Here is a 27,286-nt window from a genome sequence, read left to right on the forward strand (position 1 = left end):
ATTTGCTTGTACCACTAATGCCTCACTGTTATTTCACCCTAGTGTATGATGAGAGACATTTTTTGATTCATCTGAAAGACTCTGTGATTATAATAAGTGACTGCGTTAGTATGGATATAGTCTATGGATACTACTCTTCGCCTTCCCCCAAAAAGCCATTCTGTCTGTTGGGAAAATTAGGGAGTATTCTTGTCTCTGTTACTTAACTCTTTTTATTTCCAGGTTTTCATCAGATAGGATTCCTTCAAATGGGCAAAAAGCAGGACATACTATGCCTGTGTGGCTCTGTGACTTCTGGTGGTGTTTAACTGTGCTAACAAAAACATATTTCAAACTATAAAAATGGGAAAGAAAATACAAAAGAACACTTTGGTACCTCATTTATCCTCAGAGCAACACAAGAATAAAATATTCAGCATATCAAGGTGAAAATGTTATAGGTCAGAGATAGGTGGGGGCGGAGTGGCTAAAAAAAAATCAACCCACCCAGAACATTGTGTGATGATTATTTGTCTTGAGCCTGAAAAGAACTTTGGCTGCTTTTAGTTAAATGGCAGTAAAAATAGGGAAGGCTATTTTAGACAAAGAGGCTCAAAATAGGGCTGTGATCATCTTTTGTCACATGATACCAGAGAGAACAGATGTGGAACTCTCCAGTATGTTCAAACAATTTCTGACTTGGCAAAACCAAACAACCTGGTAGGACCTCAGAACAAAGAGAGGATGACATAGTTTTAGCATTCATCCAACCATGGAATAACAGGAGATTAAAAGTGTCTTGGTTATGCCTAGGTGAAGACTTCTTAGCAAAGCCCCCCCAGTGACTTCCATTTGCAGAATAGGGTCAACAAAATATCACCGTGGCCCTTTATGTGACTTAAAGCCCCTATACTCTGTTCAGAGTCTTCAAGGATAGGGTTTACTTCTAGAAATATGAGGCAGAGATTGTACACATTTCAAAGATACCCCTGGAATTGTCAAAGCATCTTGGCACAGGCTGGCTGGTCTACCTCCCTGGGGTACTACAAGATGATTCATCTCAATTATTCCACCAGAGACCAGCTTCTGACCTTCAGCCTTGCATAACCGGAAGTTCATTCTGATTGGTGACTCTTGGGGAATATTAATCACAGAGATATTGAGCCATGCAAACCTTTCTGCAAATGTACAAATTTATATAGAAGAACTGGAGCAGTCAGGGAGATTAAATATTCATGTTTGCCCAACCAGTACATCTTAAAATCTCTGATTCATTTATGTCATTTTTTCAACAAACATTCACTGAGTGCTTGCTATGTGCCAGGCATGCAGGAGGCCATACTAGAAGCTGGGACGTCATAGTAAACAAAACAGACTGACTTGTATCCTCAGGAAGCTAATATCCTAGGAAGTTGGACAAATCAATAAACCAATAGTTTTAGATACTGAAAACTGCTAAAAGTCATTTAAAAGACTATTATGAGAGTGAATGGGGGTGAGGATAGGGGATTGCTACCTGTGATTCTTGATGATGTTCATCTGTCTGGTTTCATTTGATCCTGAGGACCAGCTCTAATCCTACTCATATTCTGATTATGTGCAGAGCCTGTAAATACCCTTGTTTGCATAAGCTAGTGCCAGTTAGGTTTCTATCATTTCTATCCAGGGCCTTAAAATGCATCTCATTAATCAATCATGATTAATAAAGTAAAATCTGAACTCTTTAGCTTGGCATTCCAGGGCCCTCTCAATCTAGTCCCAGTTGACATTTGTAGCCCTAATTCCTACTACACTGCCAAAGCACTGTCCACTCTGCCTGCACCTGGTCCTAACACAGCTTATCTTCTCCCAAGTCTTCCTTATACAGAAGAACAGAGGAAGTGGCTTGGAAACTTCTGCTGGGTCTCTCTAGGGTGCTTCCCAGTATCTAGAATTCTCCCTGCTCCAATCCCTCTGACCAATGTCCACCTGTCAAATGTCCACCTGTGCCTCAAGGCCCTATTCACATTGTCCTTCCTCCAGGAACACTTCAAATTCTTCAGCTAAAATTAATCTCCCACTTCTCATCACAGATTGAATCTCTTTCGAAGCATTTAATAAAATTTACCTTGCAATATAGTTCTCTATATTATAGGTCTAATTATACCACTAGAATATGAGTCCCTGAAGAATGGCATCTCTGCCTTAGTATCATCCTCAGTGCTTGGTAACACAAATTAAATTCTTCTCTCTAATATGGTAGTGTCCCAGAAGTTATAAATTGTTGCATAGAGTTAGGGATACCGAAAACAATAGCAACCATATACTGTGTGCTTACTTGGTGTCACGCGTGGCGCTAAGTGCTTTAGATGTAACATGCAATCTTTGTTTTGGCTAAGCTTCTCTTACAGGAAATCCCTGAAGTCTTGGTGGCTTAATATGGTAGTTGATTTCTTGCATATTCATGAATACAGTATGGGAATTTGATTGATGAATCTCTTCTCCAAAATGACTGAAAGACCAGGGTGCCTTCTACTTTCCAGTCTGTGTATCCCTGGAGCCTAAGGCCATTTGCTGCATCTTCTTTATCAAGAGGCTTGTCGTGTGAGCCTCACGTGGAGGTTCTTGTGGGCCAGGCCTAGAAGTGGTGGATATCGCTATCATCCACAGTCTGTTGGTTAAAACTCAATCACATGAACCCATTCACATGCAAAGAGATCTGGGAAACAAGATCTACTACATTCTGCTCATTCTGCTGCATTTTTCAGATTACAAGATATGGTTCTCATATCAATCTCCCACTACTGAGCAAATGCATTAATCCACCCAGGGTCTCTCTCTAAGCCTCTCATTCTTTCCCAGTGTATCTATTGTCTCTGAGCATAGCAGAACCCATTATCCCTCCTATGGCTGGATCTATATCCTTTCTCATGAAGTCCTTTGAGGCTTGGCACATCCAGACCCACAGCACATGCTTTTCTGGCTTATACTTGGAGGACCATGGTGTTTAACAGCTGTGGGTCTCCTTCTCATGGTAAATAGAGGCAATGCAGTTGGGGGGCACTTGATGCAAGGTCTCATCTGGGGAAAGGATTGGGAAGTAGAGGCAGAGGAAGAAAGTGGGAGAAGGAGTCCCTCTTTCGTTCCCACCATGAAATATAGCTCAGCCAATATTGAAGAGTAAGCATGGAGAAATAAAATGGATACTGTTCAGCCCATTGCTTGTAATTGCAATTCTAAGAAGGAGAACTGGAATTAGGAATCACTGCCGACTCTTAACTTTCATATACTACCATCAGTGGATTTATTACCTTTTCTCTGAGAACATCCTTTGTGTCCTCATGTTCTGTGCTGTGGAAAATTCTGAGAGGCTTTTATTGGTTAATGTCTCTGCTGACAGTCCATCTGGGGAGGTGAAGCATCCGCACAAAAATGACGACAGGTGACAGGCCACAGCTGAGAGTGTTTTTGGCAGTCAGGGAAGGAACTGACTGTGTGAATTGAAGCAGCCAGCAAAGGCTTCCTGGAGGAAGGAGAGCTTGCTTTGAAACTGGAAAGATGGGATGAGATCGTTAACAAGTGAAGAAGGAACAGCAGGGTGTTCCTAACCGAAATCAAAGCGTGAAGAGTCACTGGGGATGGGGCCACACAGGGGCAGCCAGGGATCAGGCAGGATGGAGATGAGACTGGCCTGACTGCAGCCGAGGCTGTAGTTGGGGGAAGCTGTGGGATGGAAGGGGTCAGATTACAAAGTGCCTTTGGAAAGCAAGGGGAGAAGATTCAATAACTGCGTGGAGGGTTACACTGCTTTATTTTCTAGTGAGGGCTTACTCTTCCCTGACAGATTAGAAGTGAGGACCAAGGGGGCAGCTATAAAGCTCTGGCTTGTTCAGGCCTTGGTGGACCTTGAAGGGCCAGCATTTAGGAAGAGCCATTGATCTATTGCTCCTATAGCCCTCATCCTTACCCTGAACACCATCACCACCACCCCTGCCACCCCCACAGACAAACATTCCTCCAATCCCCAGTCCTCAGAGCTTTCATGCATGCGGTGCAATCCTAAGGCACAGGTTCTGAAAAGGGACTAAGCTTGAACATACGTCCATCTAATTGAATGACTGCAGAACTTAATTAAATTTGATTTAACAGAATAATGAACTATGACACCCCTTGCCTTTTTGCAGTTCTGGTAGTGCATACTGCTACTATCAGGCACCAGGATGATGCTGAGATGCATCCCCTCTAGTATCCTTTAGATCCCTTTGCTAGTTTATATCACACTGGCTTCCAGAAGCAGGAACAGCCCTTCATAGCTGTGCAAAGGAGGCTGGGGTTGGCGGGGAGCAGGGGTGGAGCGGGCAGGCTTTGTACCCCTACCCTGGCCAGCCATGAGACGTGACTACCTCTAGGAGGCAGAGTAACCTTGGGCAAGGCTACTCCTCTGGTCAAGGGCAATTCCTATGCAGCGTTGCAGGTGGGGAATAAAAACTTTGGATCTGAAAGATTAGTGTAGAACAATGGGTGTAGAACAGTGGTGTAGAACAGCACCCACTGATGTTCTTTTTGGTAAAAAGAGACACATAGGTTTTTGGACCCATTTTGCCAGTTCCTCAGAAAGCCTGGAAGTGCCTGAGAATTTACATCTCCCAAGGGCAGCCCTTAACCAGTGACATATAAATACCCTGGCTTCCTTCACCCCTATTCCAAGGTGTGACCCACACTGTGTCCAGAGTTCCCCTGTAGGACTGAACCACATCTCCTTCCACTGGAGTGATATTCATCTGATATCCCACCCTTACACGGTCTCCCTCTTTTCTGGGTCCCACATCCCTATTCCAATAGCTACTAGCTTTTTCTGGAAATGCTTCATAATAAATCACTCTCCCCTGAGTTCTCAACTCAGTATTGTCTGCAGGGGGAAACCAAGACAACCAACTTTGTGCCCTGTGGGTATATATATATTTGAGACTGAGTCTCACTCTGTCACCCAGGCTGGAGTGCAGTGGTGCGATTTTGGCTCACTGCAGTCTCTGCCTCCCGGGTTCAAACAATTCTTGTGCCTCAGCCTCCTGAGTAGCTGGGACTATAGGCGTGCACTTTTTTTTTTTTTTTTTTTTTCAGTAGAGACAAGGTTTTGCCATGTTGGCTAGGCTGGTCTCGAACTCTTGGCCTCTCAGAGTGCTAGGATTATAGGTATGAGCCACTGTGCCCAGCCATCCTTAGGGTATATTATTAAACTTCTATAAGTCTCCGTTTCCTTATCTGCGAAATAAGCATAACAATCACAATTAATTTGTAGAGTGGTGAAAACTATGAGAAAGTGCCTTGTACAAAGTAGGTACTGAATAAAGAAAGCTATTCTTGGTGGTGGAGTAACACATGTTGTTGGAGAGAACAGCACCTCCAGATGGCGCATAATCCTGGCTGACAAGGGACAGGCTTGCACTCCTAGAGTTGGACGTGAAATTCTTCCTACTTCCACAGCCTTGCTTCTGCTTCTGCATGTTCAGCTTCAGTCACAAGCATCGGCCACAAATAGGTTGCCAGCAAGGGGCTCTACGACACTGCCTACATTTTTTTTTTTAAGTGTAAAAGGAGGAAATCCCTAAAGGAAAGATTCTGAGTGTTCTTTTGAGTTTCTGTATATTGAGTATCCCAATTAGCTTCTCCTTAAAGAGCACCTCTTGAACTAATTAAATTAACTTGAGATGAAACTTTGACTCGTTTTCACATGCCACTCAAGTGGAAGTGCCTGATATTCAAGAATGTAAATTTCACAGGAAATTTTTAACCATGTTCTTCACTGGGAATCTTGGTGGGGGAAAGCAGAAGTGGGTCCCCCTGGGGTTGCCTCTCTCCTGGATCAAGCTCTCCTGTCTCCTCACTGTTGAGGGGCCCATTGCTCTACCTACATGGCAGAGTGGTGACAAGGAACCTCCTGGGGTTCAGGCTCTGCAGCACTACACTGGGCTGTGGTCCTGACTCAGCTGCCTAGACTTGAACTCGCCAAGGTGGCTCTGCTCCATTGGTTGTGGATGCCTGAAGAAGTATTTTAAGAATTCTGAGTTCCCTTTTGGCCTCAGTGAAAAAGAATGCAGAGATGGTTATGTGAACCCCGAATACCTGAGGCAGGTCTCAGTCAATTTAGGAAGTTTATTTTGCCAAAGTTAAGGATGCATGTCTGTAACACAGCCTCAGAAGGCCCCTGATGACACATGCACAGCTTGGTTTTATACATTTTAGGGAGACACGAGACATCAGTCAATATATGTAAGATGAACATTGGTTGTTCGGGAAAGGTGGGACATCTTGAAGCAAAAGCGGGACAACTCAAAGTGAGGAGGAGGCTTCCAGGTCATAGGTAGATAAGAGACAGATGGTTGCATTCTTTTGAATTTCTGATTAGCCATTCTGAAGGAGGCAATCAGGTACACATTTATCTCAGTGAGCAGAAGGGATGACTTTGAATAGAATGGGAGGCAGTTTTGCCCTAAGCAGTTCCCAGCTTGACTTTTCCCTTTAGCTTAATGATTTTGGGGCCCCAAGATTTATTTTCCTTTCACAGTTAGCAATGTCTGTCATGGATATTGGATAGGAGATTGGGCTGTGTGTTTGCCAGCCTGACTTAGAGTTCCATGTTTTTGCAGAGATTCCACAGATATGTCAGATTTTCCATGGGTACAATTTTCTTACCACTGTTAAATATTACTATATTATATACTGATATTAGATTATATATATGTAAGTTGATGTATATATGTAATTATATATAATGTATATTATATTTTATATATGTAATTTACAATATATTAATACATATAATGTATATATGCATAATAGAATCACATAAAAGGAGGAATATGAGTAATGCCATTAATCAGTATTCCTTTAACTTCTTCCAAGTCCCCATTCTCAAGACTAATTCAATTATCAGCTAAAATTACCTTTACTTTCAAACCAGATTACCTTTAACAAATTATTCCATTTTTTTCTGTGACTTGGTTTCTGCATCCATTAAGTGGAGATAATGAAAGGATCCACTGCCTAGGGATCCAAATGAGAACCAAATGAGTTATGAATGAATGACACTTAGAAAAGTGCCTGGTATAGAACCAGACTGGGATGTATTAGCTGTTATAATATTAAAATTACACTATTGTTTATCAAACACCCACTGTTTGCCATCAGCTAATGTCTGCAGAGGCTGTTCTTAGATCTCTAAGGTTATCGACTTATCTTCTTTTTCAATCAGGAGCAGGAAAAATAATTTTAATTTTTATATCAGCACTGCTGATTTCCTGCTGAAGTTTCCAGGCCATGGAAACCCCAGGGAGGAGGCTTCTTCCTCAGTAACAGTGAGACCAAGAGAACTAACACAGACGTAGTCTAAGTATTTTGGCATAAGGCCTGGAAGATGAATTTAAGAGCTCAATTTCTTTTTCCCTCCTTACCAGCATGTGAAAACTAAATTTAAAGATATATTTTAATAGCTAAATATATATATATTTATATAAATATATAGCTATTAAAAACATAAGATATATTAGCTATAAAATTATTTTTATATATTTTAGCTATTAAAAATATAAGCACATATTTTTAGCTATTAAAATATATCTTTAAATTTAGTTTTCCTGTTTTTAGATATAGGGATCATTGTTGATATAACTTCATTTTTGCAAAACAGTATGGAGTTATAAAAAGAGCAAGAATTTTGGCGTCATATAGAATTGTGTTTGAATCCAGGACCTACCATGTGATGTCTGTGAAACTGAGAGCTAAGTTACTTTACCATGCCAAGCCTCTGTTTCCTCAGCTGTAGAACTGAATACTAACTGACTCCTGCCAATCACAGGTCTCTGCACAGTGGTGTTACGAATCTTACTGTTTGGGGGAGGGTTGTGCTTTACAATTCTATTTCTGAGGTTTTGCAAATTTCTGAAATGCCTTCTGAATCCTTATAAAAGAAATAAAGTTGTATCTAGCTGATCTCAAATATAACATTCTACTTAAAGCCTTTGAGCACTGAAAAACCTGTGTAGGCACATAAAATAATTTTGTTCAGATTACAGGATCATTCCCAACCCACAACAGACCTCCATTGCCTGTGCTCATTGATTGTTGCAAAACAGAATCCCTTTCCCCACAGAAGCACTGTTAGGTGTGATTAGTTGCCCAGAATAGCCCATGAATGCCCATTCAACATATAAGCCCCCTGGAAAATAGAATGTAAGACTGTATATGAACTACACTAGGTTTATATAATTTTCAGTGTACTTGGGTTTACTTCTAGCTGTCACTTAACTAACTTTGGGATCTTATCTATGCCTCAGTTTGCTCATCTGTCAGATAAAAATGAAAATGCCTCCTTCATGGGGTTATTAGGGAAGATAAAGCCATGTCTGGCCCACAGTAACTGCTCAAGCAATTGCAATTGTGCCTACTCTTCAATTATTCTTGTTATTCTTATTTGAGCCAAATATATCCACATTTTTGTGGAAAACGTATAAGGAGAACTTCGACCTTTGATTTCAGGAACGCTTCTCCCTTCCCTGGGCTGCTCTGACACCAGTATTTCCCCAGATCTCGTCTCTGCTGGTGGCTCCCACAATCTGGGGGAAATGCCCCAGGAGTACTGAGTTTGGGAGAGGAGTAAAAGGAAAGTCTGAGGACTTCAGGATGTGGAAGTCATAGATGGCTTAGCCAGGTAGCAAGTTGCATTGGGTTGAATCTCAGCACCTGGAAACTCCGCATCACTGCCTTTCTCCTTCACTACCCCAGAGGTGGAGACTGGTTGTACTTCTCCCTGCTCCTCCATGCAGATTTTTCTCTGCTGGTAATCTCAGGGTTCCCCTCTACTGTCCTGCTAGTAATGCAAGCACTAGTATCTTTCAAGATTTCTTTATTTTCTTTATTTTAATTAATAAATTAATTATTCTAGAGATAGGGTCTCACTCTGTCACCCAGGCTGGAGTGCAGTGGCATGATCATGGTTCATTGTAGCCTAAAACTCCTGGGCTCAAGTGATCCTCCAGCCTCAGTCTCCTGTCTAGTTTTCTGTAAATGGTTTTATTTCATATTAAAATTTTTAAAATTTTATTTTTAAGTTTACAAATGACAAAACTGTTTCTTGTGCACAGTTTTATGAGTTTGGACAAATGCGAAGAATTGTGTAAGCACCACCAAAATCAAGATGCAGAACATTCTTCCCCAAAGGTCCTCCACATTACCCTTTTGCAATCCTCTTAGTGTTTTATGCTCCCAATGAGAAAACAACAAGAACAACAACAACAACAACAAAACACACAAACAAACAAAAAAAACCTCTCAGGTAGAGGGTAATTTATTTTCTTTGGCTACTAACTTTTTACTTTTCCTCCACCGCACCCCCCTCCCCAGAAAAAGCCTTTTGAGAAAGACGGAGTCCCTTAGGAGATGCCAGTGGACCACAGTAGAATGTAATGTATGTGTCCATCACTTTCTAGGTTCTCCAAGATCTCTAGGGGAACCAGAGCTGAGATAGGTGCTCCAAGGCAACGGGCCCCTAAAGGCAAGGGGCCAAGATGGATCACGGAGACCACTGGGGCTCAGCTTAAGGGAGCCAGTGGTACCAAAAACAAAACCTCAGCATTTTTCTTCTGGAATGTCACATACAAGCCTGTTATGAAAAACCCTGGACTACGACGGAATGAGCAGAAAAGTGAAGACTGGCTCAGAGCAGAGAGAACAGGAATAAAAGAGGGAGAGGAAATAAGAGACGGAGGGCAAGATGAGCTGGATGAACTGGAAGGCAGAGTTTCAAGGTTGTTTTCTGAAAGGGCTTCCATCAGGACCCTGTCTTCTTTGCGTGTGTTAGAAGATGTAGCCCTCTTCTCCTCTTGCAGCCTGCACCCATGCTGGGGTGAGGGGAGGATGACAGGGGTCTATGTCCCTGACCTCCTCAGCAGGAAATCCCTGAGCAGGGCCCAGCCTTGCACACCCTTTCAGTGAGACTCTGATTTACAGGAATCAGGAGTAAGGGTTCAATTAATCATTCCTCAATTACCCGGCATTGCAGAGCTTTTGCTGAATAAAAAATTACTTGTGGAAAATGCATCAGCTTCGGCTATCAAACTTTCTGGCAGAAATATTAAAAATGCGGACAAAATTTTCCATTAGGACACTAGCTGTCCATATTTCTCGATGAGATCTTATTATCGAACCAGAGGTAAATGCTTGTACTTCAGTCACTAGTAGTAATTCTCTGCCTCTGTGTTTCAAATTTCACTAAAAAATCTCAAATGTCAAAATGTATGTCACTCTCTAAATAAAATTTTATACCAGAAAATGGGAGGCATGTTGCCGCTGAATCATTTGATGGCATGTCTGACAGGAATACTGATGCCTTGAATGAGCAGGCTGATGAAGACTGAGAGGGGAAGTGGGAATACTTTGCCAGGCATGAGATTTGAGATTTGTGTCTGGCAGTGTTGAATTTCCTCACTTTCTCTCGTACCACCTGCGACAAAATCACACTCTGGATCAGAGTTCCTATGTGTATGTCATCTTTGTCATCTTTGTCCTGGTGCAGCATCCTGTCAGCTGGGAATATGGGCCAGTATTTTATTATCTAGCAGCCTTGAGAGGGGTTTTAAAAATGATAATTTTACTTTTTTTGTGTGTGTGGAGCTTCATGATCGCTAAAATTTGGGGACATATAAAAACCACTTAATAAACAAATCCATCGAGTTGATGAATTAAATATGCATCGCTATGACATAGAGCAAACATTTTTCTTTTAATAAGAGTTCCATGGCAATGCTGATTCTTCACTGTTGTTGGCAGGGCAGGTAATACACCTTAGTGGAAAGAGACCAGACTTTGGATCTGGGTTTGAATCCATTTCTTCTCTGCCCGTTACTCTCTGTGCAGCCTTAGGAAAAACCTTAGGAAAAGAAAACCTTATGAGTCTCAGCTTTGTCTTTTGTAAAATAATTGTAAAAGTATCTATTTCATAAGAAGAAGGATTCAAGATAACATATACAAATGTACTTAGCATGGCACCTGGAATATCGCAAGTGTTCAATGAATTCTACTCCTTTTTCTTTAATTGTTTGATATTTTTAGGCAATGAACTGTTATACATCAGTAAATATTAAGGGAGATGACTATATAAGATAAAGTAGACATAGCAAAAATGGGTGAAACCAACTGTGATAATCATATTTAGCTGTTCATTGGATACTTTGGAGTCTATTCTTTATCAATACAGGGTAGGATTATATTTTGCCATATCATTTTAAGTTAGATGTGGCCATGTGGCTTAATTTGACCAATGAAGTTTGACGTGTCATATGAGGGAAGGTTGAAGAAGCAATATGTAATTTGCCGTGTCCTCTTCCCACTGGCTTAGCCATTGTGGTACCACATAGCTAGAGCAGAGGCAGCGAGCACAGCCTACCTGAAGACCAGCAATGGACAGGTATCATGAATGAATAAAAAACTTCTGGTGTAAACCCTCTGATATTTGGGGGTTGTTTGTTATCACAGCATAACCCAGCTTATCCTGACTGATATAACAAGGAACTATTTGGTTAGATTCACTGGTTTTTATCCTGCTCCCCTCATCTCCCCCCAGTAACAAGAACATTATACAAAAGTGTTAGAAGAGTAATTGTGCTAGATTTCACCATTGCAATAATTTAGAAAATTTGGGGAACTGTTATATTTTTATTATGGCTTAAAGACTGTGGCTATTTTGGAAAAGTTTCTATCTCACCAGTGATCATGTCAAGGATGGAAATTTTCATTAATCGCATTCATTGCTACAGACCTACAGAGTCCAATATGGCAGCCACTAGTCTTGTATGGCTATTATACTTAAATAAAATCAGGCCAGGCGCGGTGGCTCACGCCTGTAATCCCAGCACTTTGGGAGGCCAAGGCGGGTGGATCACGAAGTCAGGAGATCGAGACCATCCTGGCTAACACAGTGAAACCCCGTCTCTACTAAAAATACAAAAAATTAGCCGGGTGTGGTGGTGGGCGCCTGTACTCCCAGCTACTCGGGAGGCTGAGGCAGGAGAATGGCTTGAACCCGGGAGGTGGAGCTTGCAGTGAGCCGAGATTGCGCCACTGCACACCAGCCAGGGCGACAGAGCGAGACTCCGTCTCGAAATAAATAAATAAATAAATAAATAAAATCAAAGATTCAATTCCTCACTCACACTAGCCACATTTCTTGTGCTCAATAGTCTCATGTAGATAGCACAAATACAGAACATTTGAATCCTTGTAGAATATCTATTGGACATTCCAGATAGGGACAACAAAAATTCTCTCAACGTATATAAAGTTCTACACAATTGAAGCATCCCTTCTAAACACATGCTCACCTCTTAAGCCCTCTTTCACAGAAATTGATTGGCTACTGAACCTTATTCTCTAGTTGAACACCCTTAAAATGCAAAGGAAGAGAAGATTGACTCAGGCTTCCCAGAGAACAGGCACTCAATACAGCCATTGCCAAGTGCTAGTATAATAACGAGTATTACTGGTGATGTTCGAGATTAGGGAACTGATATGCATTGTCTCTTTACAAAGCAGAGTTTCCCCATGGAAACAGAGAGGCAATTTGGGCTGCAGTGAAACAAAGGTGAGGCTGGATAATTCTCATTTAACAAATGGCCTTTCCTATCAAGCCAGTGTTGTTCTCTCTTTATAGAGAAATTTACAAGGCCTGTGGATTGAATAATCCTTTCCCCAGACAAAATTAATTAGGCTAAAGACCTCTCTCAGTTAACATTAAACTTAGGAGTCAATATGGGTATGTTAGTTAGGATATCCTACCTCATGCTGCTATAACAAACAACTTCAAGGATTCAGTGCCTAAGACAGTACAAATTTATTTCATATTCATGCAAGTCCTCTGGCCGTTCAAATGACTGTTCAGAGCAGTTGTTCTCTATTGTCCACAATCCAGAATGCCTTCCATTTCATCTTGAAGCCTTCTTGCTAATCACTGCTGCAAGAAAGGAGTGCTGGAATGTCCCACACCATCAGATAAGTGCTCTAGCATGAAAGTGACACATGCCACTTCTCCTCATAGCCTATTGGCTGGCATTAGACACATGGCCTTCCCCATATGAAGGGCACAATCCTCCATGAACCCTGAGGGAAAGGATGACTGGACATGGGTGAACATTAGAAGCCTTTATCACAGAGCAGGGACTGCATTTCCTAACCAAATACGTTAAATGTGCAGATCTGATGGCTGATGTTTTTCAGAACAATTTTGGAATGTTTGTAATGAAATCAGGTTTCCATAATTCCAAAATATTCTGCCAGCTCATGAGATAAGTAAGAGTTGAATGCTATGCTTTCATGAGCCTGAATTTTCATTTCTGGACCAAACTCTCACCCATATTCTTTGAGGCAGAAAAAGAAAAAAGTGCCATAGCCTGTGACTTTAACCAAGTTACTTACCTTTTTCTGAAGATATAAAATGAGATGGCCAGATTAGATTATTCTTTGTCCCTTTCCAACACTGTTTTGGTTTCTATAGATTTTCTTTTTCTTTCTTTCTATCTTTTTTTTTTTTTTTTTTGAGACAGAGTCTCACTCTGTTTCCCAGGCTGGAGTGCAGTGGCACAACCTTGGCTAACTGCAACCTCTGCCTCTGGGGTTCAAGCAATTCTCCTGCCTCAGCTTCCTGAGTAGCTGGGATTACAGGTGCGCACCACCATGCCCTGCTAATTTTTGTATTTTTAGTAGAGACGGGGTTTCACCATGTTGGCCAGGCTGGTCTTGAACTCCTGACTTCAGGTAATCTGCCTGCCTTGGCCTCCCAAAGTGCTGGGTTTACAAGCATGAGCCACTGTGCCTGGCCTTTTATTTTTATTGTTAACTCTTCTTTCTTCAAGATCAAAATTGATATTAGGCATCGTTTTTTTTAAAGTCAGGTCTATTGAGGTATAGTATACATATTATAAAATACATATTATAAAATTTTCTCTTTTGAGGTGTATAGTTCTAAACATTTTTACAAAGATATACAGTTGTGTAATCACAATTATAATGTAGAATAGATCTCACAAATCGTTTCTTTTACCTCACTGTGGTCAGTCTCCTTTTCTCATTCTAGTTTCTGACAACACTGATTTTTATTTCTACCCTTATAGTTTTGCCTTTTCTATTTTGTCAAACAAATGGAACCACAGAGTACGTAGTCTTTTGGGTCTGGCTTTTGTCACTTAGCGATTATCCTTGAGATTAATCTCTGTTGTTGCATGCAACGGTAATTTTTGTTGTTGAGTACTACTTCATTGTACCACAATTCGTTTACCCATGTACCATTGATAGACATTTGAGCTGTTTCCAGTTTAGCAGCATAAATGTTTTTAAGGGGAGAATTGAAATATCCTATTGTTTGGAGGATGGCTGGGTTAGGAAAAGGACAATAAGTTGGGGTAGTGGCTGTGGATTGAGGAGATGCAGATTAGGAAAACTGAAGCTCTTCTCTATCTTAGGTATGTGAAGATTTCTATGTAAAGAAAATTTGAGGCTTACGTGACCACTGAAAATGGGGGGACGGGACAGAAATCATGATGGAGACCTCGTGATTTCAGCTTGCAGATCTGATCCAAGTGGCTCTCAAGAGTTCATCTGGAAGCTTCTGTGAATTCCTTGAGTCTCTGGGAAGCTCCTACAGGTATCTCTACCTATAGAAGTGGTTCTCAATATGTGGCTGCATCAGTATCATCTGCTAACTTGTTAGAAATTCATTTTCTCAGGCTCCACCTTAGACATCCCAAATCATACCCTGGTCATAGAGCCGGCCAATCTGTATTTTAACAAGTCTTTTGGGGGTATATTGATGCACACTAGCTAGAGAACCACAGGGCTATAGCATAAGTACAGGGGGTCTCCAATACACCCATCCAAGAGCTACTTCAACATTTGTGTTTACCTATGAATCTGCATGCAAATCTCACACAAGCGCCTTTCATTGACAAAGTCTAATCAGGAAACTTATGGGGAAAGGGATTATGGGGAAGTGTAGTTTTCAGCTTGTCTTCTGAAATTCAGAGGATACTCAGGAAGGATTGAAGTGATGGTAAGTTGATAAGGAATGACCTAGTACAATATGGGAAAGTCGACAGGATTTTTGAATAATAGATGTTGGAGATGAGTAACAGCGAGGATTTTGCAGCTGCTTACAGCTCTAAAACCAGTTAATCACCTTGTTTCTTCTTTTTTCCTAGTTAGGTAGTGCCTCATTGAATTTTATCTAAATGTTCCTGGTTCATCAATAGTAGATTTGGTGGCTACTCTTGTTCTATTTCCAATTTCTGAAGCAGTTATGCCATCTTCTTTTCCCAAGCATAGACTAGGTTGCTATTTCCAACTAAGATGGTTTCTTCCTCACATGTGTAAAATTTAGTCACAGTATATCTATAGTTTTTCTGCTTGATATTTTAAGCCAAAGAGAAAAGTAAATAATATTTAAGGAACTTGTAAACTAAGTGTGTAGCTATTTTGCACAATTCATGGTTTTATTTAATGAGCTTCAGTACCATAGGATGAGAGTTGTTCCCAGAGGGCCTCAATCAACCAGACTATTGAACAGAAATGCAGAATGTAAATTGGTTCTTAACTAAAATTATACTGCTATTACTTTTTATGGAACCCATAGTTCCTGGTAGAGAGCAGGCATATAGAAAACCATTATTATGAAAATGCCTTCCAAAATTTGACCAACTACCTTCGGATAGCAAATGGATACTTTGAGGGTTGATTTGTATGCTACTACTAGTTGGGTAGGGCTAAATATATGCCACATGGTTCTTAATAATGTAGCTTTTCATGGCTTTGAAGGTTCCACACACCATATTTTAGATCCATTATGCTCATATTTATTTAGTTATAATTTTAAAGACAGAGGGAAAATTGGTTTTCTTGCATTTACATACTTAGGGTAGATCTTGTCTTTGAGAAAGATGGGGTGAGATGTTTGTGGAAACAGACATGGGAAAAAGGAAGACAAATTAAATGGTATTTCTCTCCTGGTAACTGAAAATAAACAATTATTTGGGGCTAAGTTTATTGCTCCCTTTGTACTTCTCCAGAGTTGCTGTGGAATTTGGAAGTCAAAGTGGAATTGATTGCTGGATCAATGCTTGCACAACTGATTTCAAATATTACTTGTATGCTGATGATTCCCAAAAATGCAAAGCTTCAGATACAAATTGCCACCTGCCTGCTGGACCTTTTCACTTGAAGATCTCAGCCTCAGGATGTGTTAGGGTAAACTAGGTAGACTGCTTTGTACTACCAGACAGGCATTAGTTTTACCTTCCAGAAATAGTCAACCTTTCTTGAAGACAATATTGTGTCTTAATGATTATTCTCTCACAAGGCTTTGAGCACAGTACACACTTAACAAATTCTAATTGATAGAAAAATAGTGGTGGCGACTGCAAGTGGCTACTCAGCATGAAAGGGAGGAGCTGAGGAAGACATTCAGTCTGCAGCCTCTTGGCCACTCCAGGGCTTAAATGAGAGTAGAAGGCAGTGTGGTACATTGAAGACTACATAACCGTGCTACATTTTAGCAGTTATGTGTTCAAATTCTGATCCTGCCAATTGGAAACTTTTAATGACTAACTCTCAGCTGTGAAATGAGGCTGATAACGTCCATTTTACCAAGTTTTTGAGAGACTTGAAGTTGGTTAAGTATAGAATGTGCCCAAAACGATACCTGGTACTTAGTAGATGCTAGCTAAATGATCCATATGCTCATGCTAGTTCAAATTTGTATGCTCCCTTATGCTTCGTAAGGGGTTCTCATGCTTTGTCGCGCTTGGTCCTCACAACCACTTCAGGGAGTGAGGGGTGACTATGGTCTCCCTTTTGAAAATAAGAAAAATGAGGCCAGAGGTCCTCAGCTGGTAGTTGGGGAGCTAGAACTAAGAATTGCTTTTTTTCTGACACCAAATCATTCTTCCATGTCAGCCATTTGCAAAAGCATCCCAATTCTACATCCAAGGCAGAATCAGTTCCTGTTTCCCACCCACTCTACTTCTAAAACTCCTTAAGTACACTCTGTATATGCTACATCCTAATGCTGAACACATTTCTTTATAGTTATAAATGGGTTTAATTTTCTCAAATATGATGAGTTATTTAAAGCAGACCTATGACTATCTCAGTGCGCACACTGTTTGACATGTAGTAGGTACTCAATACAGGTTTGTTGAATTGATGAAGGCAAGAATCGGAATGTAGCAGCCAAAGGTTTTCTTAATTAAAGAAAAACGGAACTGAAAGCACTGTTTAGCATATTTTCCTAAAGCCAGCATGAGCGCTAACAAGACAGGAAGCATCCATCTGCAAGTAATGTGCACAACCTGCCCCACTGAGAATGTTAATTATGTTTTTAAAGGGAGACAGGGAGCCCTGGTGGGTTTTTTTTTTTTTTTTTTTTTTTTTTTGCACAAAACAGTAGAGAAAGGGATGGCCCACAGAAGGAATGCTAAATAGTTTCTCCAACTTGTGTTGCCAGCTCCCTGTGCAGTTCTAGGAAGGGGGAGGATTCCTGAAAGGCAGCTCTCATAAAAATTTATCTGGGAGGGATATTTGATATCTGTTGCTCAGATGATGATTCTGCAGATACCCTCCTTGCTCAGGCATTTCTTCAACACTTCTTCTTACGGCCTTCTCCATGTTCTCTCCCAGTCTGAATCCTTAATATCTTCAGAACTTTGCTCTGTACACAGCTCCTCTCTACTCTCACATATTCTTTATGGGAAATGGAAATAATTCCATGTATTTGCAAGGTCAGTTTTAAGATGCATTGTTAACATTTTATTTTTTTATTTTTATTTGTTTGGTTTTTTTTTGGAGACAGAGTCTCACTCTGTTTCTTCGGCTAGAGTGCAGTGCGGTGATCTTGGCTCACTGCAACCACTGCCTTTCGAGTTTAAGCAATTCTCATCATGCCTCAGCCTCCCAAATAGCTGGGACTGCAGGCATGTGCCACCATACCATGGTTAATTTTTGTACTTTTAGTAGAGACAGGGTTTCACCATGTTGGCTGGGCTGGTCTTGAACTCCTGGCCTCAGGCAATCCACCCACCTCGGTCTCACGAAGTGGTGGTATTACAGGTGTGAGCCACCATGCCCTGCCTAACATTTTAATGTGCCTATTTTTGGACCCAGTAACCCCGCTTTTGGGTTATCTACCTTACAGAAATTCTATCTATCTATCTATCTATCTATCTATCTATCTATCTATCTATCTATCATAGGCTTATGTGCAATAATAAAACTAAAAGTATCTTCAAGTTTCATCAATAAATGACTGTTTACATAAATCTGGGTATAGCCATTTTATAGAACTGTTAAAATGAATAAGGTAGATCTCTATGCAATGATATAGCCGTATAATGTTGAAAAGGAAAGTTCCAGAATAATGTATATTGTGAGACCCTCATTTTATGTACAGAAAAATACAGAAGGATATTTAACAAATATTTATTGAGTGTATGCTACATGCCAGGCAGTGAACAGGAAAAAAAATCTGCTTTTGTGGAAGTTCAATTTTCATGCAGAGAAAGGGGAACAATAAACATAATAAATAGGAGAGCTACCTAATACAATAAAAGATAACATAAGCACTAAGAAAAAATAATAGAGTGGACATTGATAACTGCTGAGGCTTAGTGTGAGTGGTCCTGAAGGAAGGGATGGGGGATTCATTTTCTAATTTATTTACTTCTTTATTGCTCAAAAGAGTATGTATTATTCTCATTGCTATTTAAGAAGTTACAGGGTTTCCCCACTCTCTCCTACATCTTCAACTTTGCTCATTCAGTTAGATCTTTCCCTTCCTTTCACTTTAAAAAACTCGAGAGTTTCTTTTCCACCTTAAAAACAAAAACAAAAACAAAATAAAGCAAAATCCTCCCTTATTTTGAAGTCCCCTGTGTTTACAAGGTCTCATATATTATTGGCTTTTTTTCTGATGTCTTCCTAATTTGGATCTCCATTTGAAGCTTTCTTTGTAGTTTAGACACCACGTGACTGTCCCTTTGGGATATCAAAGTGAGCATATTTAAAACTGAATCTGTTATGTCCCTTTTAAGCTATACTTTCTATGTTTTGTTCCACAACTGGGCACTACCATATAACCATCAATTAAGATTGAAAGCTGGGAGTCACCTGTTGTGGAAATGTATCCTATTCCTGTCTATAGCACTAGCACAAGGCACAATGTCTGGCACCTAATGGGGTACCCAACACACGTTTGACAGTAGGAAAGAAAGATTAATTGTGGCTTCATGAGTTTACCACAGTGTGTCATTTTCCTGCTGGGCAGAAAGAAGTTTGGAATTTCTCAGTTACTTTGAAACTATGTAGGTTCATACAACTATTCCTAGATAGCGGAGTGTAGATAGTAGTGAAGTGCTCCACTTTTGAGCCTAGCCATAAAATATCCCAAGGATTCCATGTGATCCTTCGTATGCTCTCGTACTTTTCCTATCTGCATGGCTGAAAGTAATGGATGCCAAAGCTAGGAGGAGAACGGCACAAACATGGAAGGAACTGGATCCCTTCACCATCATTTCTTGAAAGAAAGCCATGCAAGAAAGCCACTTGTCCAGGAGCATCCACATTAAACTTTCCATAATCAAGGTATAAACTCTTATTGAATTAATCTACTAAGGTTGTGAGGTTGTTTGTTGCAGCAGGTAGCATTAATTACTCTAATACAGGCTTCAAAATACAATTCTTCCTGTGGACTTAACATTACATAATTGTTCAATTTAACAAGAATATGCATTCTTAGACATGAGTACAGTAACTAATTAGCATTGTATTTGACAATTTGTAGCACGGTTCTACAGAGATGCTTCACAACACTGTATCTTTGCAATACCTCTTCCATTTTTTTTTCAAATGTCCTTGTGCTCTTCTATGCTCTGAACTCTGAGTTTATCTACCTATGATATACACTCTACATGCAATAACTGATTCATTCTTTTGGCTAGAGTAAGGTTTACATTAACCTTCATTTGTGCGATGGTTTCCACTATTCCTGAGCTGCCTGCTGATCTTTAATTTTTGTTTCTCAACTATTTCCTCAAAACTTTTTCAGCTACCCTACATTTTATATCCATTGTGATAAATATTAGATATTGGTAAGTTCAATGCTCCTTTTGTACACCTGTTGTCATCCATTATGGATCAAAACTGTTCACCAGATACAAAATAGGTAGGAGGTGAGGCCACAGTAGAGGACACAGCATGCATTGCAAACCTACCTACTTGAAGACAGCATGGACCGTGCTCCCTGGTTGAGAGGGGATGGACAAGTCTGGCCCCTGAGCTTTCCACTGGCTGAGAATGTTTACAGCTGTGCTGAAAGCATCAGGAAATACATACACATGATAGTACATATCAACAGCATACTATCATAAAATGTTGCCTACATAACCAATATTTAGAAAAATATTTCAGAGGCAAACGGCTATAAGTCAAACTGGTACTGGCAGGATATTGGTGGGGGATATAGGTGTATCAGCCTGCTTTGCTCTACAGTTATAGCCAAAAGATAGCCAAACTTGGCTATGAATTATATTGTAGCAGGTTATATCTGGTTGTGAATGGACTTGGAATAGGTCCTCAGTCTGAAGAACAATTGGCACCTGAAACAAGGATGCCTATAGAGGTAAAGGTTGCCCGATTTGTAGACTGTTGGTCAAGTCTTGAAGAGTTTTATTTATGGGTAGCCTTGGAACTCCAATAAGAGTTTGAATGTAAAGTGGGGATTCTTACAAAAGTGAAATTGTATGGGATTTGTAAAAAATCTCTTAGGTAAATTCCATGGCTTTACTGACTGGGTCTTTTAGTCTTCTAAAATATGTCTTCCTTTGGTGGTTATAAGATAGGAATTAGAAGATGTACAATTTGAGGTGTATTGGGGTTATGAATGAATTCCACTGATCATGGTTATTAGCAGACAGAAAGGAGATTCCTGAACCTGACACCTTGCTAGATTGAACTGTTGTCTCATGCTCTGTGCAGAAGCATGAAGCTATCTACGGCCACAAGAACTCCCCGTCTCCTTGCTTACCATTTTATTCTTACAAATTGCCTGACATCTCTTTACATTTGATCCCAAACCATACATGATGACTCCTTACATCCTTAATTTATTGTTTTATTCACTCATTATCCTCTCTCAATTTTAAGCTTTCTTAGATCAGTGGGGCACTGGGAAAATACAGTTTTCCTATAATGTACCTACAACCACACATTACAATATCCTTTGAGAGAAAAGGCCATCTGTTGGAGTGATTTTTATTGTCTTCTCTTTGCTTAAATGTTCCAACAAATGACACTGGAACAAATTGACATCCACATGAAAATAAGAAGGAAATCTAAACAAAAGCCTTGTACTTTTTGCAAAAATTAACTCAAATGGATTGTAGACATAAGTGTAAAATAAAAACTATAAAACTCATAGAAGCTGGCATAGGAGGAAATATAGGTGACATTGGGCTTGACAATGACTTTAGATACAACATCAAAAGCATAATCCATGAAAGAAAAACATTGAGAAGTTGAACTTAATTACAGGTAGGAACTTCTGTTCTGTAAAAGACAGTGTTAAGAGAATGAAAAGATAAGTCACAGATGGGGAGAAAATACAAAACACATGTTTGATAAAGTACTGATATCCAAAATATACAAAGAATTTTTAAAACTCAACAATTATAAAACAACCTAGTTAAAAATGAGCAAAAGATATAAACAGACACCACACCGAAAATATATACAGATATCAAATAAGAATATGAAAAGATCCTCAACATCATATGTCATTAGGGAATTAATTACAAATTCAACATCAAGTGTACCAACATCCACATAATGGTATTCCCTGAAAAAAGACAGACAAAGTGTGTAGAAAATGTTTGAGGAAATAATAGTCTAAAACTTCACAAATTTTATTCTAAAAAGCCCATTTATCTACACATCTAAGAAGCTCAATAAATTCTAAATAGGATAAATTCAAAGATATGAACACTGAGACACATTATAATCAAACCTTCAAAAGCCAAAGATAATCTACACAGCTGCAATAGAGCATTGACTAATAATATATGAGGGATTGAAAACAGAATAAATAATCAATTTCTCAGCAGGAACCATGAAGGCTGGAAGGCAGTGGGATGACATATTTAAATTGTTGAAAGAAAAAAAAACCTTTCAACCACAAATTTTATACCTGGAAATATTAACTTTCAAGGATGAAGTAAAAATTAAGACATTCCCAGATAAAGAAGTTCTTTACTAGTAGGCATGCGTACAAGCAATGCTAAAGGAAGTTCTTCAGGCTTAAATGAATAGACACTAGTCACTACTCACTTGAAGCCATATGGCGAAATAAAGAACACTGGTAAAAGTAACTACATAGGCAAATAAACTATCTAGTATTATTGTAATTTGGTTTTTCAACCAAAATTAATGCTGTTGATGTAGAAATAATTTGATAAAGGTTTATTGGAAACCAGATTTGGGGGTCTACCTGGGAAGACATACCAACAAAGTTGGGGATGCTCCAAAGTCTGCTACAAGTTGGAAGGCTTTTATGGGAACATTTAGAAGAAAGGAAGAGGATTCCTCATACCGGAGTTATCCTTTTCATTGGAGGGTGAACTAAAAAGTTTAAATCATTGGATACAGATGACAACATATAGGCTAAAACATCTACATGCAAGATAATCAGTACAACTTCATGATACAGAAACAAATCAGTGTCTTTTTCAGTGTCAGCAGGCTATTCGTGAGGAACTCACAATAAGATTTGAGGGACTCGTGATAAGATTCTTTATTCGGGGACAGGATGTAAGCCATGATTCAAGCCTACCAAATGTGATCTATAGGTTATTAGGTTTGTAAGTCCTCTTTTATTCTATATGATTTAAAAGAGAAATCTATAAAACAGTAATTATAAATCTATCTGTGTATGTAATATATAAATACTTAATTTGTGACAATAACAGTATAAAGACGGAGGGACAGAGATGTATAGGGGCAGAGTTTTTGTATATGATTGAAACTGCATTGGTATTAAGTCAAAGTAGTTGTCCAATTTTAAGGTGTTAATTGCAATACTCAAGGTAACCACTAAGAAAAGAACTTAACAATACAGAAAAAAAAATGAGAAGGGAATCAAAATGGTACACTACAAAAAAATCTATTAAATTTTAAAAAAGGAAGTAATGGAGTAATTGAGGAACAAAAAGCATATGACAAATAGTAAAATGGCAGAATTGTTTTTTTTAAATCAGTAATTACTTTAAATGTAAGTGGATTATTTTTTCCAATTAAAAGGAAGAGATTGGCAGAATAGATTAAAAATAAAAACATGATTTATCTATATGCTGTCTATGTGAAAATCACTTTAGATCCAAAGACAAAAAAAGACTAAATGTAAAGAATGTAAAGATATATTTTGTGTAAGTAGCTCATACAATGCCACATTATTCAGATACAAAAAAAAGTCTTGACACATGCTACAACATGGATAAACCTTAAACACATTATGTTAAGTGAAAGAATTCAGATATAAAAGGCCACATATTGTATGATTCCATTTATATTAAATATCCCAAACAGACATTTCTATTGAGACAGAAAGCAGATTAGTAGTTGTCAAGTATGTGGGGTGAGGGTAATGGGAATTACTGCTTCATAGGTGGAGGATTTCTGTTAGAGGTAATAAAATTCTGGAACTAGATAGTGGTGATAGTTGAACAACATTGTGAAAGTACTTAATGCCACCGAATTGTATACTTTCAAGTGATTACAATGGTAATTTTAAAAGTATATTGTACCACTAGATAAAAGAAAGGAAAAAACACCATATAATCAGTGGAGACTGATTCCGAGATAATCCAGAAGTTGGAAATAGTAGAAAAGGATTTTAAAGTAGTTATTATAACTATTTCCAAAGGCTTAACAAAAAATATGCTAATCGTGAATGAAAAGATAGTATTAGAGCCAGATAGTTCAGAAAAGTAGACCTCAAGAATACACACACACACACACACACACACACACACACACGCACGCACACAAAACTGTCATATATCAAGAGGGTTAAAGTAATGGGAAATTAAATGCTCCTCAGTATGAGCTTAAGAGTTGTTATCAGGATGCTGCAAAACTCTATGTGGGAAGGAATAGAGGCAACACTTTCATGCTCCACTGTAGTAAACAAAAGGCTTTATAGCTGGTCTTGAGACTAATCTCTTTCATCCTAGTAAATTTAATGCACTAACAGCTTTTACTTTAGGCTGTTTGGGATTAAAGATTAGAATGGGATAATGTCACAGGGGTCTTTAGTATCCCAATCTGGGCTTGTATTATTTCAGGGTTGAGCCTTCAAAAACCAATGTACTTTCCTCAGATTACCTCCTGTATCATCAATCTTGCCTTCAATTCCCAAACAGTGATCAAGACAGAGATATTTGGCTTTAAAGAAAAAGTGGAGTTTGAGCCTGAAGAATCTCTGAGTATCTCTGAGTCCCTTCTTGCTCAGACAACTAAGACATTTTCCCCATGTTTCTGGTTATTAAAATTTATCATTGGCTCAATCTTTATTTGTCAATTTGAAATTGAACATTTAGTTTACATTACCCCTCAATAGTTTGTTTTTTAACCAGAAGCCATAGCTATGTTCTCGCTAGTGACAAAATGCTAAACAATAAAAAGTAAAGCTGCAGTAATCAAAGCAAGAATGATACCTTTAGGCCACGTGTGGTGGCTCATGCCTGTAATCCCAGAACTTTGGGAGGCCGAGGCAGGCGGATTACGAGGTCAGGAGATCGAGACCATCCTGGCTAACACGGTGAAACCCTGTCTCTACTAAAAATACAAAAAATTAGCCGGATGTGGTGGTGGGCGCCTGTAGTCCCAGCTACTCCGGAGGCTGAGGCAGGAGACTGGGGGGACACCAGGAGGCGGAGCTTGCAATGAGCCGAGACTGCACCACAGCACTCCAGCCTGGGCGACAGAGTGGAACTCTGTCTCAATAAAAAAAAAAAAAAAAAAAGAATAATACCTTTAAAATATGTACTATTGAATTTTGTAGTAGACCGAAATTAGTTATCCCAGGGGTGAAATCTCTAAATGAGCAAAGGGTTGTTGACTTTTTCTTCAGGATGAAAAAACATAAAAATCTGATTCTTTTATGCATTGTCCCCCACAAACCAATAATATGTTCAACTAATTTGTTTTGTTTGTTCAAAAGGCTGAAATGTACCTCAATTGAAAATGCAACATTGAAAAATTATTATTGCTTTCATACATAATGATGCCTAAAGTTAAAAATATAACCAAACCTGGTTATAAATCTTATTATCTGGCAAATAAATAAGACCTGAGATAATGACTATATAGGTGGATATATCTCTTAGACTTAAGTTTTGGCTTTTGGTCTATATTAATTCATAGTTAGCCACTAAGATAAGAATGTGATTGTTCAGAAATGATATTGAATTCTTTCTTTTAAACTTAAATGAAATAAGGTAATACCAAAAAAACTTATTTTAAGTGTATATCTCTTACAACTAGCATTTGAAGTGCAAAAAGCAACAAACGCATTTCTCCAAAAACCCTGTTTTCTGACTTTTTCCTCCAACTCTACGCTAGGAGCTATGTATTCTACCAGTAGTTTTTCTGTAGCACCCTAGAGTCTGTAAGGGAAAGTCTGCATTTACTTAATATGGCCACTTCCATTTTCTCGTGTTAACACAAAAAGCTTGCTATCATTTGTTGTTGCAGGCATGACAAGTTGTATTATTCACAAATATTTATTTCTGCTCCATTTTTGACTGACTTTTCTGTAGTCTTAGTATACTATCCTGCCTCATTGACATTTAGCTCAACCATGTGACTTTCTCTGGCCAAAGAAATAGATCTGAACAGAAGCTTTAAGTAGTTTGTCTTTGCTACTCTTGTCTTTGCCTTCGCATCATGAGATGAATGTTCCAGACCGTGGTTTTTCCTTAGACCTGGGACCTAGTATGAGAAGACATGTGGGGCTGAGCCTAGCAGTCACAGCCAATTGAGGTCTGAATGCAACACAAGCAAGAAATAAATGGGTTTTTTTTGTTGGAAATCACTGAGGTAATAGGATGTTAGTTACTTGGCGAAAGCTAATACCAAAGAATACCAACAACGTAAGACTTTCCTTCTCCTCAGCATGCCTTCTCCTTAGTAGACATGTTTATCATCTAGACTTAGTCTTTAATCTCTAACAAATGAGGAGGAGGAAATAATTTAATCTACTTTCTCATTTAAATCGTACAAACAATCCAGTGTGGTAAAAGTAAAGTCTTCCTTCCTTCCTTCCTTCCTTCCTTCCTTCCTTCCTTCCTTCCTTCCTTCCTTCTTCCTTCTTTCTCTCTCTCTTTCTCTCTCTCTCTTTTCTTCTTTCTTTCTTTCTTTCTTTCTTTCTTTCTTTCTTTCTTTCTTTCTTTCTTTCTCCTTCCTTCCTTCCTTCCTTCCTTCCTTCCTTCCTTCCTTCCTTCCTTCCCTCTCTCTCTTTCTTTCTTTCCCTCTTTCTTTTCTTTTCTTTTCTTTTTTCTTTATGGAAGAAAAGTAATTTCCAAACCCTGCAGCTGTTCTGTGGTTCAGTTTAGAATTTTAAGCCCAGGCACTCTTATTAGAGAATTGAATTCCTAGCTTGTTTTATGATCTTCACATACCTCGTTAAAAAATCTTCACATATTGTATTTCAAAGATAAATTTAGTCTAAAGTTTGCATGACTTGATGTTTCATATTGTCCTCAGAATCACTTTCCACATGTTGACCAGGGTACAAGTTTCAATCATGTCAGACTTCGCAAGGTTGGTAGTGTCTTGAGTCATGGAGACAGGCAACATCAGAAAGACTTTGTTTTGCCCTTCTCTTGGGCTCATCCTAACTAGCAGGTAATCTTTGAGGAAAGCTTTTATTCTTGATTTTTTTTTTTTAATCCTGAAAAGGGCACAATGATTAATGAGACAATTGCCTGCAAAGCACTTTGAGCTCTGGGGAGCCAAGAGGTGATTTAAGTGCAAGGAATTATTCCCCTACATAAGTCAGCACTGTTTTTAAACAGAAATCTTCTTTAAAGAGTAACACTAAGGTTGTGATAAAAATAAACAAATGCCAAGCAGTTCAGTGAAAGTAAAATGTCTCCTCCCACACTGACATGTGAGAAGCTAGCAAAAGAGAAACATAGAGCCAAAATTTTAGCGTGAAAGGACCTCAGACACCATCAGGTCCAAA

The sequence above is a fragment of the Nomascus leucogenys genome, chromosome 21, assembly GCF_006542625.1.
Source record: "Nomascus leucogenys isolate Asia chromosome 21, Asia_NLE_v1, whole genome shotgun sequence".
In the NCBI taxonomy this organism is placed as follows: Eukaryota; Metazoa; Chordata; class Mammalia; order Primates; family Hylobatidae; genus Nomascus; species Nomascus leucogenys.